This window comes from Triticum urartu, chromosome 7 (assembly GCF_003073215.2).
Source record: "Triticum urartu cultivar G1812 chromosome 7, Tu2.1, whole genome shotgun sequence".
NCBI lineage: Eukaryota > Viridiplantae > Streptophyta > Magnoliopsida > Poales > Poaceae > Triticum > Triticum urartu.
This window is the reverse complement of record NC_053028.1, coordinates 135,989,720-136,008,857: the sequence shown is the minus strand read 5'-3', so window position 1 is coordinate 136,008,857 and position 19,138 is coordinate 135,989,720. Positions and strand designations below refer to the sequence as shown.

The following is a 19,138-nucleotide window of genomic DNA, read 5'->3' as shown; positions in this document are numbered from 1 at the left end:
ACTGAGTTCACGTCCGATGAATCCAGGGAGCCGCTCGACGACTCATTGAGTTCGGCCCGGGGCGGGCTGCATGATTATATTCGACATTAGGGAAAGCTGTGCAACAAAAGGAATATCATGAGTTACTCTGGTATCCGAACACTTACGATTTCGCCGGACGCCTGGCCCTGTCCGGCCACTCCTCTTCGTCCTCGTCGGCGTCAGGGGCGTAGTCTGGCGGAGGGGTTTTCCTCTTCTTGGAACCTTCGGCCCCCCCTACTGGGGCGGCCTTCCTCTTCTTTCCTCCCCCCGCTGGAGGGGGAGAGGTTTCTTCTTCCTCCTTCTCGTTTCCATGGGAGGAGTGCGTCTCGGACTCATCGGACGACGAATCCGACACCACCATATGCCGGGAACTCTTTCGAGTCCCCGTGGCCTTCTTCTTCTTAGCCTTCTTCTCCGGCACCACATAAGGCGCCGGAACCAGCAGCTTCGCTAGGAGAGCAGGTGCTGGGTCTTCGGGCAAGGGAACCGGACAGTTAATCGATCCGGACTTTGCCCGCCAAGCCTGTCAAAGGTAAGGGAGTTTAGATCCCGCATAGAGTCAAACTATGAAAAAACTTAACATCCTGTAAAAGGTGAAAATGGCTTACCTCGCTAGCGTGACGCTGCGAGCTGTATCTGCGGTCCTCGGAAGCGGATGTGGGAGCCTCGGCGCCTTTGGTTAGCACCCTCCAGACGTCTTCATACATCGTGTCGAAGAGCCTGTTAAGGGTTCGGTGCTGCGCCGGGTCGAACTCCCACAGATTAAAGTCCCGTTGTTGACACGGGAGGATCCGGCGGATGAGCATAACCTGGACTACATTGATGAGCTTGATTGGCTTGCTCACCAGGGACTGGATGCATGTCTGCAGTCCGGTCAGCTCTTTTTCGTCGCCCCACGACAGGCCCGTCTCTTTCCAGGACATAAGCCGCGTGGGGGGTCCGGATCAGAACTCGGGGGCTGCGATCCATTTCGGATCGCACGGCTCGGTGATGTAAAACCACCACGATTGCCACCCCTTCAGGGTCTCCACGAAGGAGCCCTCGAGCCATAGGACGTTGGCCATTTTGCCCGCCATGGCGCCTCCGCACTCCGCCTGGCTGCCGCGCACCACCTTGGGCTTGACGTTGAAGGTCTTGAGCCAGAGGCCGAAATGGGGGCGGATGCGGAGGAAAGCCTCGCACACGACGATAAACGCCGAGATGTTGAGGACAAAGTTCGGGGCCAGATCGTGGAAATCCAGGCCATAGTAAAACATGAGCCCCCGGACAAATGGGTGGAGTGGAAAACCCAGTCCGCGGAGAAAGTGGGGAAGGAATACTACCCTCTCATGGGGCCTTGGGGTGGGGAGAAGCTGCCCCTCCTCGAGAAGCCGGTGCGCGATGTCTTTGGACAAGTATCCGGCCTTCCTTAGCCTTTTGACATGGCCCTCCGTGACGGAGGAGACCATCCACTTGCCTCCCGCTCCGGACATTGCTGGAGAAGGTTGAGGTGGGAAGTGCGGGCTTGGGCGCTGGAGCTCGAGTGCGCAGGAGATGGATAGGCAAAAGAGGAAGAAGGCGTAGGTAAAAGGGTGGATCCTTATCCCCTTATATGGGCGGATGCGGTTGTGCATCCCCACCAGCCTAGTAAAACTCGCTTGCCTCCCTAACGCCGTGATAAATGGCGCGGTTGGGTTATCCACGTCCGTATTGATGAGAATCCCGTAAAGGGGGTACACGATCTCTGCTTTGACAAGACGTGCCAAGGAAACCGCCTCGCAAAACATGCTGAGGTGGAAAAGTAAAAACGATTCGAGTAAAGGACTTGGCTGTAGTGTGATGGCACACTACAGAATACGTCAGCAGATTTGATTTGTGTTAATATTATTCTCTCTATGGCAATATGTGGAAACTTATTTTGCAGAGCCGGACACTACCGTTGGTGTTTACAATCTTCTACGAAGGACTTGGAGGAGGAACCCGCCTTGCAATGCCAAAGACAATTTGCGTGCCGGACTCGTCGTCATTGAAGCCTGGTTCAAGGGCTACTGAGGGAGTCCTGGATTAGGGGGTGTTCGGATAGCCGGACTCCTGGACTATGAAGATACAAGATTGAAGACTTCGTCCCGTGTCCGGATGGGACTTTCCTTGGCGTGGAAGGCAAGCTTGGCGATGCGGATATTCAAGATCTCCTACCATTGTAACCGACTTTATGTAACCCTAACCCTATCCGGTGTCTATATAAACCGGAGGGTTGTAGTCCCTAGGCAATCAACTCCATACACAACAATCATACCATAGGCTAGCTTCTAGGGTTTAGCCTCCTTGATCTCGTGGTAGATCTACTCTTGTACTACCCATATCATCAATATTAATCAAGCAGGAGTAGGGTATTACCTCCATCGAGAGGGCCCGAACCTGGGTAAAAAACATCTTGTCCCTTGTCTCCTGTTACCATCCGGCCTTGACGCACAGTTCGGGACCCCCTACCCGAGATCCGCCGGTTTTGACACCGACAGGGAGCTAACCCACGGTCGCGGCGGACGTTGCCATGCCAACCAAAGCCAGCGTAGCCTAAGAGCCCAACCAAATTTGGCAATGTCTAGGACACCCATGCCACCAAGATGTTTGGGGCAACAAATCAAGCTCTAGGCCACCCTGCAATTCCCATCGTTGCACGTATTGTCCCCGTTCTAGAGCAAGGCACGACAAATCTGCGACATACGCTTTATCACCCAGGCTAGTAATTTGTGAACGGTCATCATATATATTGCCAGTGAGGTCAGCCCTATCTTCAGTAACACCAACCTGCCGCTCTTTGCCATGAAATCACCCTTCCAGGCAGCGGCCTTGTTTCCGAATTTTATGAGGAAGGGGTCCAGGTCCACTTTGGTCAGATTCCAAAGTGAAAGGGGCATGCCAAGATAAGTCGTTGGGAAAGATTCGATTGGAATCCCTAGCGGTGACAGAATGTGCGGAAGGTCCAGGCCGCCGCAGCGAATAGGCAAGGTAGAGCTCTTGTCCATGTTGGTAACGAGGCCCGCGGCCGACGCGGAGCAGTTCAACAACAGGAGTATCATGCAAGCGTCCGCCCTTGAAGGGTTCATGAAGAGCGCCACATCATCCGCGTAGAAGGAGCAACGCGGTAACCTTCGACGCCCTGGAAGCTTAGATAATAAACCATGCTTCGTGGCCATGGACATCATTCTTTAAAGTGGGTCCATTGCAAGTATGAACAGGAAGGGGGAGATGGGGTCCCCTTGCCGCAATCCACACATGTGGTGAATGACCTCCAATTGTTGTCTGTTTATCATGACCCTCGACGCAGACGTGCGTAATAGCATGGCAATCCATTCCCTCCATCTTTGGCCAAAACCCCTTGCTTCGAGCATGTCCAGGAGATAGGCCCAAGAAATCAAGTCAAAGGCTTTTGCCAAGTCAAGCTTAAGGAGAACAGCAGGTTTCCTAGACTTATGGAAGAGTCTAGCAGCGTTCTGGACGTGTAGGAAATTCTCTTGTATGCTATGCTTTTTGATGAACGCACTCTGACATTGATCCACCAGGGCATTGAGCTTTGGGGCTAGCCGCAAAGCAAGGATCTTTGAGAAGATTTTGATTACGCTATGAAGTAAGGAGATTGGCCTAAAATTCTGCAAGGCATCTGCACCCAATGCCTTAGGGATGAGCACCAGGAGTGCGTGGTTGACACGATCCAGACCTTGGCTATCCATTCGGAATAGCTGTTGGAGGGCAGCGAGCAGGTCCCACTTGATTGTGTCCCAGCAGGTTTTGAAGAAGCCCCCCAAGAGACCGTCGGGCCCTGGCGCCTTATCCGCTGGGATCGCATCCACCGCCCTCTTAATTTCTTCGAGTGATAATTCTTGCTCGAGCTCCTGAAGATCAACGTGTTCAAGGCTCAATTCATCCCAATTGAGCGCAGCCGATCTGTGCTTCTTTGTGCTGAAAATCCATGTGAAGTACTCGTGGCCCAGGTTTGTCATGTCTTCCGAAGATGAGACTGGGCCCTGTGGACCGTGCAACACATGGATGGTGTTTCTCTTGTGGTGCGCGTTAGCTTTCCTCTGAAAGAATTTTGTATCGGTGCCGCCTGCTTTTAGCCAGAGGACACTGAAGTAAATATGCCCTAGAGGCAATAATAAAGTTATTATTTATTTCCTTATTTCATGATAAATGTTTATTATTCATGCTAGAATTGTATTAACCGGAAACATAATACATGTGTGAATACATAGACAAACAGAGTGTCGCTAGTATGCCTCTACTTGACTAGCTCGTTGATCAAAGATGGTTAAGTTTCCTAACCATAGACATGAGTTGTCATTTGATTAATGGGATCACATCATTAGGAGGATGATGTGATTGACTTGACCCATTCCGTTAGCTTAGCACTTGATCGTTTAGTTTGTTGCTATTGCTTTCTTCATGACTTATACATGTTCCTGTGACTATGAGATTATGCAACTCCCGTTTACCAGAGGAACACTTTGTGTGCTACCAAACGTCACAACGTAACTGGGTGATTATAAAGGTGCTCTACATGTGTCTCCGAAGGTACTTGTTGGGTTGGCGTATTTCGAGATTAGGATTTGTCACTCCGATTGTCGGAGAGGTATCTCTGGGCCCACTCGGTAATGCACATCACTATAAGCCTTGCAAGCATTTCAACTAATGAGTTAGTTGTGGGATGGTGTATTACGGAATGAGTAAAGAGACTTGTCGGTAACGAGATTGAACTAGGTATTGAGATACCGACGATCGAATCTCGGGCAAGTAACATACCGATGATAAAGGGAACAACGTATGTTGTTATGCAGTCCGACCGATAAAGATCTTCGTAGAATATGTAGGAACCAATATGGGCATCCAGGTCCCGCTATTGGTTATTGACCAGAGAGGTGTCTCAGTCATGTCTACATAGTTCTCGAACCCGTAGGGTCCGCACGCTTAACGTTCGTTGACAATATAGTACTATGAGTTATGTATGTTGGTGACCGAATGTTGTTCGGAGTTCCGGATAAGATCACGGAAATGACGAGGAACTCCGGAATGGTCCGGAGATAAAGATTGATATATGGGATAATAGTGTTTGAACTCCGGAAGGGTACCAGAAATCACTGAAAGGGGTTCCGGATGTTTCCTGAAATGTTTGGGTACGAGAACACTTTATTTGGGCCAAAGGGGAAAGCCCACAAGTTTTTTGTAAAGCGCAAAAGGAAGTTTTGCGAAGTCCAGGGGCCAGACGCCAGGGTCCCTGGCGTCTGGGTCCAGACGCCGGGAACCCTGGCGTCTGGCCCTGGAGTCCGAGAAGGACTCTTGCCTTTCGGGTGAAACCGACTTTGTGGAGGCTTTTACTCCAAGTTTTGACCCCAAGGCTCAACATATAAATAGAGGGGTAGGGCTAGCACCCAGGACACATCAAGAAACACCAAGCCGTGTGCCGTCAACCCCGTCCCCTCTAGTTTATCCTCCGTCATAGTTTTCGTAGTGCTTAGGCGAAGCCCTGCGGAGATTGTTCTTCACCAACACCGTCACCACGCCGTCGTGCTGCCGGAACTCATCTACTACTTCGCCCCTCTTGCTGGATCGAGAAGGCGAGGACGTCACCAAGCCGAACGTGTGCAGAACTCGGAGGTGTCGTGCTTTCGGTAATTGCATCGGTCGGATCGTGAAGACGTACGACTACATCAACCGCGTTGATATAACGTTTCCACGAACGGTCTACGAGGGTATGTAGACAACACTCTCCCCTCTCGTTGCTATGCATCACCATGATCCTGCGTGTGCGTAGGATGTTTTTTGAAATTACTACGTTCCCCAACAGTGGCATCCGAGCCAGGTTTTATGCATTGATGTAGTATGCACGAGTAGAACACAAGTGAGTTGTGTGCGATATAAGTCATATTTCTTACCGGCATGTCACACTTTGGTTCGGCGGTATTGTTGGATGAAGTGGCCCGGACCGACATTACGCGTACGCTTACGCGAGACTGGTTTTACCGTCGTGCTATGCACACAGGTGACTAGCGGGTGTCAGTTTCTCCAACTTTAGTTGAACCGAGTGTGGCTACGCCCGATCCTTGAGAAGGTTAAAATAGCACTAACTTGACAAACTATCGTTGTGGTTTTGATGCGTAGGTAAGAACGGTTCTTGCTCAGCCCGTAGCAGCCACGTAAAAACTTGCAACAACAAAGTAGAGGACGTCTAACTTGTTTTTGCAGGGCAGGTTATGATGTGATATGGTCAAGACGTGATGAGATATAAGTTGTTGTATAAGATGATCATGTTTTGTTGAAGTTATCGGCAACTGGCAGAAGCCTTATGGTTGTCTCTTTATTGCATAAGATGCAAGTGCCAAATAATTGCTTTACTTTATCGCTATGCGATAGCAATAGTTGCAAGAGCAATATTTGGCGAGACGACCATGTGACGACACATTGATATAGATCAAGATGATGGAGATCATGGTGTCATGCCGGTGACGATGGAGATCATGACGATGCTTTGGAGATAGAGATCAAAGGCACAAGATGATGATGGCCATATCATGTCACATATTTTGATTGCATGTGATGTTTATCTTTTATACATCTTATTTTGCTTAGTTCGACGGTAGCTTTATAAAATGATCTCTCACTAAATTTCAAGGTATAAGTGTTCTCCCTGAGTATGCACCGTTGCCAAAGTTCGTCGTGCCCAGACACCACGTGATGATCGGGTGTGATAAGCTCTACGTCCGTCTACAACGGGTGCAAGCCAGTTTTGCACACGCAGAATACTAAAGTTAAACTTGACGAGCCTAGCATATGCAGATATGTCCTTGGAACACTGGAGACCGAAAGGTCGAGCGTGAATCATATAGTAGATATGATCAACATAGTGATGTTCACCATTGAAAACTACTCCATCTCACGTGATTATCGGTTATGGTTTAGTTGATTTGGATCATGTGATCACTTAGATGATTAGAGGGATGTCTATCTAAGTGGGGGTTCTTAAGTAATATGATTAATTGAACTTTAATTTATCATGAACTTAGTCCTGGTAGTATTAGCATATCTATGTTGTAGATCAATAGCTCGCGTTTAGCTCCCCTGTTTTATTTTTGATATGTTCCTAGAGAAAACTAAGTTGAAAGATGTTAGTAGCAATGATGCAGATTGGATCCGTGATCTGAGGATTATCCTCATTGCTGCACAGAAGAATTATGTCCTTGATGCACCGCTAGGTGACAGACCTATTGCAGGAGCAGATGCAGACGTTATGAATGTTTGGCTAGCTCAATATGATGACTACTTGATAGTTTAGTGCACCATGCTTAACGGCTTAGAATCGGGGCTTCAAAGACGTTTTGAACGTCATGGACCATATGAGATGTTCCAGGAGTTGAAGTTAATATTTCAAGCAAATACCCGAGTTGAGAGATATGAAGTCTCCAACAGGTTCTATAGCTAAAAGATGGAGGAGAATAGCTCAAGCAGTGAGCATGTGCTCAGATTGTCTGGGTACTACAATCGCTTGAATCAAGTGGGAGTTAATCTTCCAGATAAAATAGTGATTGACAAAACTCTCTAGTCACCATCACCAAGTTAGTAGAACTTCGTGATGAACTATAATATGCAAGGGATAACGGAAACAATTCCCAAGCTCTTCGTGATGCTAAAATCAACGAAGGTAGAAATCAAGAAAAGCATCAAGTGTTGATGGTAAACAAAACCACTAGTTTCAAGTAAAGGGACAAAGGGAAGAAAGGGGAACTTCAAGAAGAACAGCAAGCAAGTTGTTGCGCAAATGAAAAAACCCAAGTCTGGACCTAAACCTAAAACTGGGTGCTTCTACTGCAAAGGGACTGGTTACTGGAAGCGGAGCTACCCCAAGTATTTGGCGGATAAGAAGGATGGCGAGGTGAATAAAGGTATATTGCATATACATGTTATTGATGTGTACTTTACTAGTGTTTATAGCAACCCCTCAGTATTTGATACTAGTTCAGTTGCTAAGAGTAGTAACTTGAAACAGGAGTTGCAGAATGAACAGAGACTAGTTAAGGGTGAAGTGACGATGTGTGTTGGAAGTAGTTCCAAGAATGATATGATCATCATCGCACACTCCCTATACTTTCGGGATTAGTGTTGAACCTAAATAAATGTTATTTGGTGTTTGCGTTGAGCAAGAATATGATTTGATCATGTTTATTGCAATACGGTTATTCATTTAAGTTAGAGAATAATTGTTATTCTGTTTACATGAATAAAACCTTCTATGGTTATATACCCAATAAAATGGTTTGTTGGATCTCGATCGTAGTGATACACATATTCATAATATTGAAGCCAAAAGATGCAAAGTTAATAATGATAGTGCAACTTATTTATGGCACTGCCGTTTAGGTCATATTGGTGTAAAGTGCATGAAGAAAATCCATGCTGATGGGCTTTTGGAATCACTTGATGCTTGCGAACTATGCCTCATGGGCAAGATGACTAAGACTCTGTTCTCCGAAACAATGGAACGAGCAACAGATTTGTTGGAAATCATACATACTGATGTATGTGGTCCGATGAATATTGAGGCTCGCGGCAGGTATCATTATTTTCTGATCTTCACAGATGATTTGAGCAGATATGAGTATATCTACTTGATGAAACACAAGTATGACACATTTGAAAAGTTCAAAGAATTTCATAGTGAAGTGGAGAATCATCGTAACAAAAATAAAAGTTTCTACGATATGATCGCATAAGTAAAATATTTGAGTTACGAGTTTGGCCTTCAATTAAAACAATGTGAAATAGTTTCACTACTCACGCCACCCGGAGCACCACGGTGTAATGGTGTGTCCGAACGTCGTAACCGTACTTTATTAGATATGGTGCGATCTATGATGTCTCTTACCAATTTACTACTATCTTTTTGGGGTTATGCATTAGAGACAGCTACATTCATGTTAAATAGGGCACCATCTAAATCCATTGAGACGACACCGTATGGACTATGGTTTGGCAAGAAACCTAAGCTATCGTTTCTTAAAATTGGAGGTTGCAATGCATATGTGAACAAGTTTCAACCTGATATGCTCAAACCCAAATCGGAGAAGTGTGTCTTCATAGGATACCCAAAAGAAAATGTTGGGTACACCTTCTATCACAGATCTGAAGGCAAGATATTCATTGCTGAGAATGGATCCTTTCTAGAGAAGGAGTTTCTCTCGAAGGAAGTGAGTGGGAGGAAAGTAGAACTTGATGAGGTAAATGTACCTGCTCCCTTATTGGAAAGTAGTTCATCACAGAAATCTGTTCCTGTGACTACTACACCAATTAGTGAGGAAGCTAATGATGATGATCATGTAACTTCAGATCAAGTTACTACCAAACCTCGTAGGTAAACCAGAGTGAGATCCGCACCAGACTGATACGGTAATCTTGTTCTGGAGGTCATGTTACTTGACCATGACGAACCTACGAACTATGAGGAAGCGATGATGAGCCCAGATTCCGTGAAATGGCTTGAGGCCATGAAATCTGAGATGAGATCCATGTATAAGAACAAAGTGTGGACTTTGATTGACTTTCCCAAAGATCGGCGAGCCATTGAGATTAAATGGATCTTCAAGAGGAAGACGGACGCTGATAGTAGTGTTAGTATCTACAAAGCTAGAATTATCGCAAAATGTTTTCGACAAGTTCAAGGTGTTGACTACGATGAGAGTTTCTCACTCATATCTATGCTTAAGTATGTCCAAATCATGTTAGCAATTGCCACATTTTATGAAATCTGGCAAATGGATAAACAAAAATACATTCCTTAATGGATTTATTAAAGAAGAGTTGTATATGATGCAACAAGAAAGTTTTGTCAATCCTAAAGGTGCTAACAAAATATGCAAGCTCCAGCGATCCATCTATGGACTGGTTCAAGCATCTCGGAGTTGGAATATATGCTTTGATAAGTTGATCAAAGCATATAGTTTTATACAGACTTGTGGTGAAGCCTGTATTTACAAGAAAGTGAGTGGGAGCACTACAACATTTCTGATAAGTATATGTGAATGACATATTGTTGATCGGAGATAATGTAGAATTATTCTGCAAAGCATAAAGGAGTGTTTGAAAGGAGTTTTTCAAAGAAAGACCTCAGATATTGAGCATCAAGATCTATAGAGATAGATCAAGACGCTTGATAAGTTTTTCAATGAGTACATACCTTGACAAGATTTTGAAGTAGTTCAAAATGGAACAGTCAAAGAAAGAGTTCTTGCCTGTGTTACAATGTGTGAAACTGAGTAAGACTCAAAGCCCCACCACGGCAGAAGATAGAAAGAGAATGAAAGTCATTCCCTATGCCTTGGCCATAGGTTCTATAAAATATGCCATGCTGTGTACCAGATCTATTGTATACCCTACACTGTTTTTGGCAAGGGAGTACAATAGTGATCTAGGAGTAGATCATTGGACAGGGGTCAAAAATTATCCTTAGTGGAATAAGGATATGTTTCTCGATTATGGAGGTGACAAAAAAGGTTCATCGTAAAGGGTTACGTCGATGCAAATTTTAACACTGATCCAGATGACTCTAAGTCTCAATCTGGATACATATTGAAAGTGGGAGAAATTAGCTAGAGTAGCTCCATGCAGAGCATTGTTGACATAGAAATTTGCAAAATACTTACAGATCTGAATGTGGCAGACCCGTTGACTAAACTTCTCTCACAAGCAAAACATGATCACACCTTAGTACTCTTTGGGTGTTAATCACATAGCGATGTGAACTAGATTATTGACTCTAGTAAACTCTTTGGGTGTTGGTCACATGTCGATGTGAACTATGGGTGTTAATCACATGGTGATGTGAACTGTTGATGTTAAATCACATGGCGATGTGATCTAGATTATTGACTCTAGTGCAAGTGGGAGACTGAAGGAAATATGCCCTAGAGGCAATAATAAAGTTATTATTTATTTCCTTATTTCATGATAAATGTTTATTATTCATGCTAGAATTGTATTAACCGGAAACATAATACATGTGTTAATACATAGACAAACAGAGTGTCACTAGTATGTCTCTACTTGACTAGCTCATTGATCAAAGATGGTTAAGTTTCCTAACCATAGACATGAGCTGTCATTTGATTAACGGGATCACATCATTAGGAGAATGATGTGATTGACTTGACCCATTCCGTTAGCTTAGCACTTGATCTTTTAGTTTGTTGCTATTGCTTTCTTCATGACTTATACATGTTCCTATGACTATGAGATTATGCAACTCCCGTTTACCGAAGGAACATTTTGTGTGCTACCAAACGTCACAACATAACTGGGTGATTATAAAGGTGCTCTACAGGTGTCTCCGAAGGTACTTGTTGGGTTGGCGTATTTCGAGATTAGGATTTGTCACTCCGATTGTCGGAGAGGTATCTCTGGTCCCACTCGGTAATGCACATCACTATAAGCCTTGCAAGCATTACAACTAATGAGTTAGTTGCGGGATGATGTATTACCGAACGAGTAAAGAGACTTGCCAGTAACGAGATTGAACTAGGTATTGAGATACCGACGATCGAATCTCGGGCAAGTAACATACCGATGATAAAGGGAACAACGTATGTTGTTATGCGGTCTGACCGATAAAGATCTTCGTAGAATATGTAGGAGCCAATATGGGCATCCAGGTCCCGCTATTGGTTATTGACCAGAGAGGTGTCTCGGTCATGTCTACATAGTTCTCGAACCCGTAGGGTCCGCACGCTTAACGTTCATTGACGATATAGTACTATGAGTTATGTATGTTGGTGACCGAATGTTGTTCGGAGTTCCGGATAAGATCACGGACATGACGAGGAACTCCGGAATGGTCCGGAGATAAAGATTGATATATGGGATAATAGTGTTTGAACTCCGGAAGGGTTCCGGAATTCACCGACAGGGGTTCCGGATGTTTCCCGAAATGTTTGGGTACGAGAACACTTTATTTGGGCCAAAGGGGAAAGCCCACAAGGTTTTTGGAAAGCGCAAAAGGAAGTTTTGCGGAGTCCAGGGGCCAGACGCTGGGAACTGACCCAGACGCCAGGGACCCTGGCGTCTGGCCCTGGAGTCCGAGAAGGACTCTTGCCTTTCGGGTGAAACCGACTTTGTGGAGGCTTTTACTCCAAGTTTCGACCCCAAGGCTCAACATATAAATAGAGGGGTAGGGCTAGCACTCAGGACACATCAAGAAACACCAAGCCGTGTGCCGGCAACCCCATCCCCTCTAGTCTATCCTTCATCATAGTTTTCGTAGTGCTTAGGCGAAGCCCTGCGGAGATTATTCTTCACCAACACCGTCACCACGCCATCGTGCTGCCGGAACTCATCTACAATTCGCCCCTCTTGCTGGATCGAGAAGGCGAGGACGTTACTGAGCCGAACGCATGCAGAACTCGGAGGTGCCGTGCTTTCGGTACTTGGATCGGTCGGATCGTGAAGACGTACAACTACATCAACCGCGTCGATATAACGCTTCCGCGAACGGTCTACGAGGGTATGTAGACAACACTCTCCCCTCTCGTTGCTATGCATCACCGTGATCCTGCGTGTGCGTAGGAATTTTTTTTTGAAATTACTACGTTCCCCAACACACTCTGCTTCTCTGTCGCCACTTGATCTTGATTAGAACAGCTAGTCCCAAAGTGCGGGATTTAAGCTTTGCGCATAGACTGCTCTCTTCCATGGTTAGGCCCCGCAGATCTTGCGCTTTGTCTAGCTGCAGAATCAACTCGTTTACCAGCGCGAATTGCTTCTGAATGTCCCCCACAATGTTCTTACTCCACTCTTTTAGAGCTTTGCTGAGCCGCCACAACTTGTTATTCAGGCTAGACAGTGGGCAAGAAGATCCAGCGTCCAAAGCCCAAGATTGGTCCACCACCTCTCTGAACCCCTCAATAAACTGCCAGTACGATTCAAAGCGGAAGCGCTTGTTTGTCTTGATGATGCTGTCATTGATTAATAGAAGCGGGCAGTGGTCGGATATGGCAGAAGATTGCGGGAGGAGCTTGGCCATAGGGAATATCAATTCCCAATCAATATTACAGAAGGCTCGATCAAGGCGCACTAGGGTAGGGGTGGCTTGCTCGTTGCTCCAAGTGAATCTGCGCCCAATCAGAGGTATTTCATGGAGGCTCGAGGAGTTCAGGGTTCGTCTAAACTTGTTCATCCAACGCCGGCAAACTCTTGAGTTGTTCTTGTCCTGCGGGTTTGTAATGAGGTTGAAGTCCCCAATGAGAAGCCACGGGCCCGTCATGGTATTATGAATTGAGGCAAAGCTCTGCGAGGAACTCGTTCTTACGCTGGTCATCATGGGGGCCATATACCGTTGTCATGGACCAATCATGCCCGCCATCCGTGGGAGAGAAGGTTGCTGTAACAGTGTATGTTCTCACGTCCAGCCTACTAGCCGCATAATCAGTGGAGCTCCAGCACAGCAGGATGCCACCGCGCGTTCCATCGGCGTCAAGGGCCGCATGATGATCAAAACATGGGCCTACAATTTCCAGGCGATCGGTAGCCGAGCAGGACGAAAGTTTCGTTTCCTGCAAACATACAATCGAACAGGCAAAACGTTCAATGAGCGTGCGGGCGGCAGCTCGTCTGGCCCTATCATTCAGCCCTCTCACATTTCAATTAAAAACAGCAAGTTTGTCACTCATTGGATAACATAGCAAAGCCATAGAAGGGGTTCACTTGCCAGCGCAAGCCATAATCCACACAAACTAGTTCATAACAGAGGCAAATGGCGCAACAGTAGTGTGCAGCCCACCTTACAGACCGAAAGTTCAGAATTTGACTAATTATGGAAACTGGAGTAACAACAGACATAAGTAGCGCAGCTTCAAGAAGCCCTGGCGGAGAGCTCCTCAAGGATGGGATCTGGCTTTGATCGATAAGCCTCACTCCTCTGATGATTGATTCGATTTGCTCAGCAATGACGAGTTCAGACCGGACAAATTTTGGTTGGCAACTTCTTTTTATTTAAATGGGGGCGTGATTGCGCATAGTGGTCCACATGCATGTTGAGTGGTATTCTATCGAACCTGTCTGCTAAGGAGCGAGACCTAAGTATAGCACTTGTATTGTAAGTAAGAGTGTAGACAGAGTGATTTTCTTTTTAAAGTTCGAATTGGTTAGGAGTATTTCCTATGGAGTAGGGTGTGTTAAAGTTCCGACGAAAAAGTCTCCACTGGTTTGACGTGAGAGCTATGGCTGCTAAGCATAATAGGGGTACATTTGGTAAGGCTGAAATAAGTACGCGTGCCATTGCATGAGATGGTTTGGTGACGCTTTGGTCGGAAGGTGCAAACTTATTTTGAGCGCACACGCACAGATTGCTCACTGATCATCCGATCATCGTCACCTACCCACTCCACTACATTGGCCTACAGCACTGCGTGTGTTAAATCATTCTTCACGGTTTTTAAAAATGGACGGTCAAGCCGCCCCATATCCTTCTGCCATTTCCATTTGAGTGTTTAAAACAAAATTAAAACCCATGCCCATGATGTGCTCGCCCGTCTATTTGTTCTGAACTCCATGATGTAGCATTGCTCTATCAGAAATACTATCCTGGTTGAAAAAGAGAGAAAGATAGAAAGGAAAAAGGTCCTGAACGAACGGCACGGCAGGATCAAAGGACGAGCCATGGCGCAGGAGAGTAAGCCGGCGCTCGGGTGGGCGGCCAGAGACGCCTCCGGTCTCCTCTCCCCCTACAGCTTCTCACGAAGGTTTACATCTCCATCTCACGTGGACGTGGTGGTAGTGTACTAGCTAGTGACAGTGTGGTAGTGGTACGTACTGAGCTCAGCTCGTTGTGGTTTTACTCCAGGGCTCAGAAGGAGGACGACGTGACGATCAAGGTGCTCTTCTGCGGGATCTGCCACACGGACCTGCACGTCGCCAAGAACGAGTGGGGCAACGCCATGTACCCCGTTGTTCCAGGGCATGAGATCGTCGGCGTCGTCACCGGCGTGGGCCGCGGCGTCTGGAGCTTCAAGGCCGGCGACACGGTGGGCGTGGGCTCCTTCATCGGCTCCTGCCGCGCGTGCGAGAGCTGCGCCAAGGGGTACGAGAACAACTGCCCCGCCCTCCTGCTCACCTGCAACGGCGTGGACTACGACGGCGCCACCACCCAAGGACTACGTCGTCGTCAACCAGGACTACGTCCTCCGCGTCCCGGAGGGCCTGCCGCCGGCCGGGGCGGCGCCTCTCCTCTGCGCCGGCGTCACGGTGTACAGCCCCATGGTGCAGTACGGCCTGAACGCGCCGGGGATGCGCCTGGGCGTCGTCGGCCTGGGCGGCCTCGGCCACATGGCCGTCAAGTTCGGCAAGGCGTTCGGGATGACGGTAACCGTGATCAGCTCGTCGCCGAGGAAGCGCGCGGAGGCGGTCGAGCGCCTCGGCGCCGACGCCTTCCTGGTCAGCCACGACGCCGAGGAGATGAAGGCCGCGGCGGGCACGATGGACGGCATCGTCGACACGGTGTCGGCGGGGCACCCGCTGCTGCCGCTGCTGGAGCTGCTGAAGCCGATGGGGCAGATGGTGCTGGTGGGCGTGCCGACCGAGCCCATGGTGCTGCCGGCCTCGGCCATCGTCACGGGCGGGAAGCGCCTGGCCGGGAGCGGCGTGGGCAGCGTGCGCGACTGCCAGGCGATGCTGGACTTCGCGGGGGAGCACGGCATCGCCGCGGACGTCGAGGTCGTCAAGATGGAGTATGTTAACACGGCCATGGAGCGACTCGAGAGGAACGATGTCAGGTACCGCTTCGTCATCGACGTCGCCGGCAGCATCGGCTGCGCCGCGGTTTAGCGGCATGCAGCATGTGCGCTTGGCTCGGTTACTCACGATGAAGCAGTCATCGACACGTGAAGTCATAATTTGGTTGTGTGTGTTGTGATTTCGGTGAGTTGGTACGTCGTCAGTGCTGTTTTTTTCTTCAGATAATGCCCTGCCTTTAGCAAGAAGTTCTTATCCTATATAGCTAATAAAAAGGTCACCCCACTACCTTATTTATTTTAAACATCATGACTATGCCACCTCATCAACTACACTACATTTATTTCTTTTAACATGCATGCATGAAAATGCTACTACCTACACTATAGTCTTGCTATATATGACTCTTAGTCGATGTTATATTTGTAAAATTTTACATCAAAATCATGTAATTTTTTTCTTAATTTCTTTCTTTCTTATATGTTATGTCATTTAACTAAGATTTGGTTAAGTCTCACTCGGCTGAGACCTAACTACGCCCTATTTATAAACAGAGGGTGTGTATGTACAAAAAAAAGTCGTACAATAGGCTAGGTCAAGAGAACAAAAGAAACAAAACTGCAAGTTAGCTGGCATATATAGTTTGATGTCATTCACAAGCACACCCGTTGGATCAAAACTCACGCCGTGATTCATGTCGTGGCCTCAAGAACGTTTGTATGCGGCCTATGTTGGCTTGTTTTCGTTTTCGCTCTCAGCTCATGTTTCAGGGTTTGAGAGCTATATCTCGCTTATGGCGACACTAGCTTTTGTCTCGTTTAAAGTTTTTTTTTGCATTCTCTATAGTATTGGACTCACCCTTCAGCATCTCTTGCAGACCCCTTATATCATGCCGAACTGTAAATAATTGTCACTTTATAACTTTGGACGAAAAAAATGACCTAAACAGACCCCTTAAACCCTCTCGACACTTATTTTTTTTGAGGGGCACGGTCAATTGCCCCAACCACCCGACCCGCGAAAATACAAGTCCCCCCGGCCCCGTCGGTGCCCTATATACTGCGAAAGCAGTTGGCGGGAGGGACATTTCAGCCCGCGCGCGTTCCCTCCCCCTTTCGTAGCCAGCCGTCCACCGCCACGCCCAGCCGCCCCCCGGGTCCCTGCCACCCCATATTCGCCGCACCTAGCCGCCCCCCAGGTCCCGTCGCCCCGGATCGACTGCCGCCTGCCCCTAGTCACCGCCCGCCCGGATCCGCCGGTGAGCCCTTTTCTACCCCTTCAAGTTTGATTTAGCGAAGGACTTCTGTTCATGCGAGCTCCATTGCGATTTGTAGATGGATTTGAGCCCTTGCGAGGAATTTTTTCTTGAGGATTCGTCCTCGTCCGACGACTTGGACATAGAGATGCCACTTGAGAACAACCAGTTGCAGATCGTGGTGGCGGTCCTTGTCATGAAGGAGCTCGAGGATACGAACAGAGAGAGACGGCGAGGATCGACCATCGACCGTCTTTGCATCCCTCGCAACCGCCATCTCGGGAACGAGATGCTCATGCAAGACTACTTCACGGCGTCACATACGTATCTGCCGCAACTCCTCCGGAGAAGCTATCGAATGCGCCGCCTTCTTCGTAAAAATAGTACAAGCTTGCGAGGCCAATTCTCGGTTTTTTACCCAAAGGAGAAACGCCGCGGGGTTGAAGTGTTTTAGCGCATATCAAAAAATCTTAGCAGCTATGCGGGTGATTGCATATGGCATTCCGGCTAACTATGCCGACGAGTATCTTTGTATTGGCGGTAGCCGTGTGAAGCCATCTAGAGACCCTGACCGCATACAAGCATTCCTTCAGACATACTAGGAAATTGAAGACTCAAACACCCACCACCAGCTTCAAGACGATCTCATTGCACATCATTGACAAAGGTATGGGCGGTAATAAAACCTGCCATTTTTAAATTCATTTAATTTAATTCATGTGTGATTTGTATCATTCTTGTATTGGGAACAATTCTTGTATTAAATTATAAGTTTAATTCTTAGATTTGAATAATTATTGTAATTTGGATGACCGTTGTATTGTAATATTCATATTTTAATTTGTGTTTTTATGATTTCGGCCTTTAAACCGCGGTTTTATCTGCCCTTATCCATGTTTTAAGGGTTGTGGCTTTAAGGGGTCTACTAGAGATGCTCTTAGCCCTTGCTAGTTCGCTTGCTCACTCGTAGCATTCTCTGTGTTTTGCTTTTTTTTTCTGTTTCATTTTCCTCTCTTCGACTTTCTTCTTTTTTCCTTTTACACGGGTCTTTTCTCTTTTGTTTCTTTCTCCATCTTCATTGGTGTTTTCTTTTCTAGTCTATCCCATTTATATATTGGTTCAAATCATTTTCCATCATTTCTATCACTATTTTTATTCTTTTGCATTGGTTTTCTTCAGCCTTATTTGTATGTCTTGTTTTTCTTTTGGGGTATTTATTGGGTTTCTTTGTCGATTTTAATCGGTTTTCTTTTTGTTCAACACATGCCAATTCTTTAGGTGCACATTCTAAATTTTTCGTACACATCAGAATTTGTTATATATACATGGTTAACATTTTTGAAATGCATGATTACCATTTTTTAAACAATTTTGAAGTCTAAAATTTTCCAAACAAGTTGTAAATTTTTGGTATATATCTTATACATTTTTAACATGTTGCAAACACGTGATTAAATGTTTTTTAATACATGGTCAACATTCTTTCATACACAGTAACATTTTTTTAAATGTCTTTAAACATTTTTTGACATAAAAAGCAACATTTTTTGTATACACCAACAACATTTTTCTATACATGTTTAACTTTTTAAATACATGATCAAGATTTTTATTTCATACACATTATATTTGTTTTCTACTCCCTCCGTTCCAAAATAAGTGTCTCAACTTTGTACTAAATTCAGTACAAAGTTGCACTAAGCTTGAGACACTTATTTTGAGACGGAGGGAGTATATATTACGCGTATACATGACAAGCATTTTTCTACGCACTTTTGAAAAAAATTGAACTGCTTGATTAATATTTTCTTTCAAATAGTTGGTTAACATTTTTCAAATGCTTTATTAACATTTTTTAAATACATGATCACCTTTTTCAGACAAATTATATATTTTCTGTATACATGAGAAACATTTTCCCTAGACACCTTTAACATTTTTAAATTCTTTTGATTCTTCATGGATTTTTTTTAGTTTTTTTCTTTGTTTTTACACCGGTTTCCTTTTATTTGCCCCATTTTTTCTTTTCTATCCCATTTTCTTTATTTTTCTTCATTTTCATTGTTTTAATGTTGATTTTCATGGGTTTACTTCGTTTTTATTAATTTATTTCTCACT

General features: G+C 46.0%; 1 pseudogene; it reads left to right on the top strand.

Moving 5' to 3' along the window:
* Window positions 1-14,471: 14,471 nt before the first annotated feature.
* Window positions 14,472-16,069, top strand: LOC125521995 (annotated as a pseudogene).
* The last annotated feature ends 3,069 nt before the right edge of the window (window positions 16,070-19,138 follow it).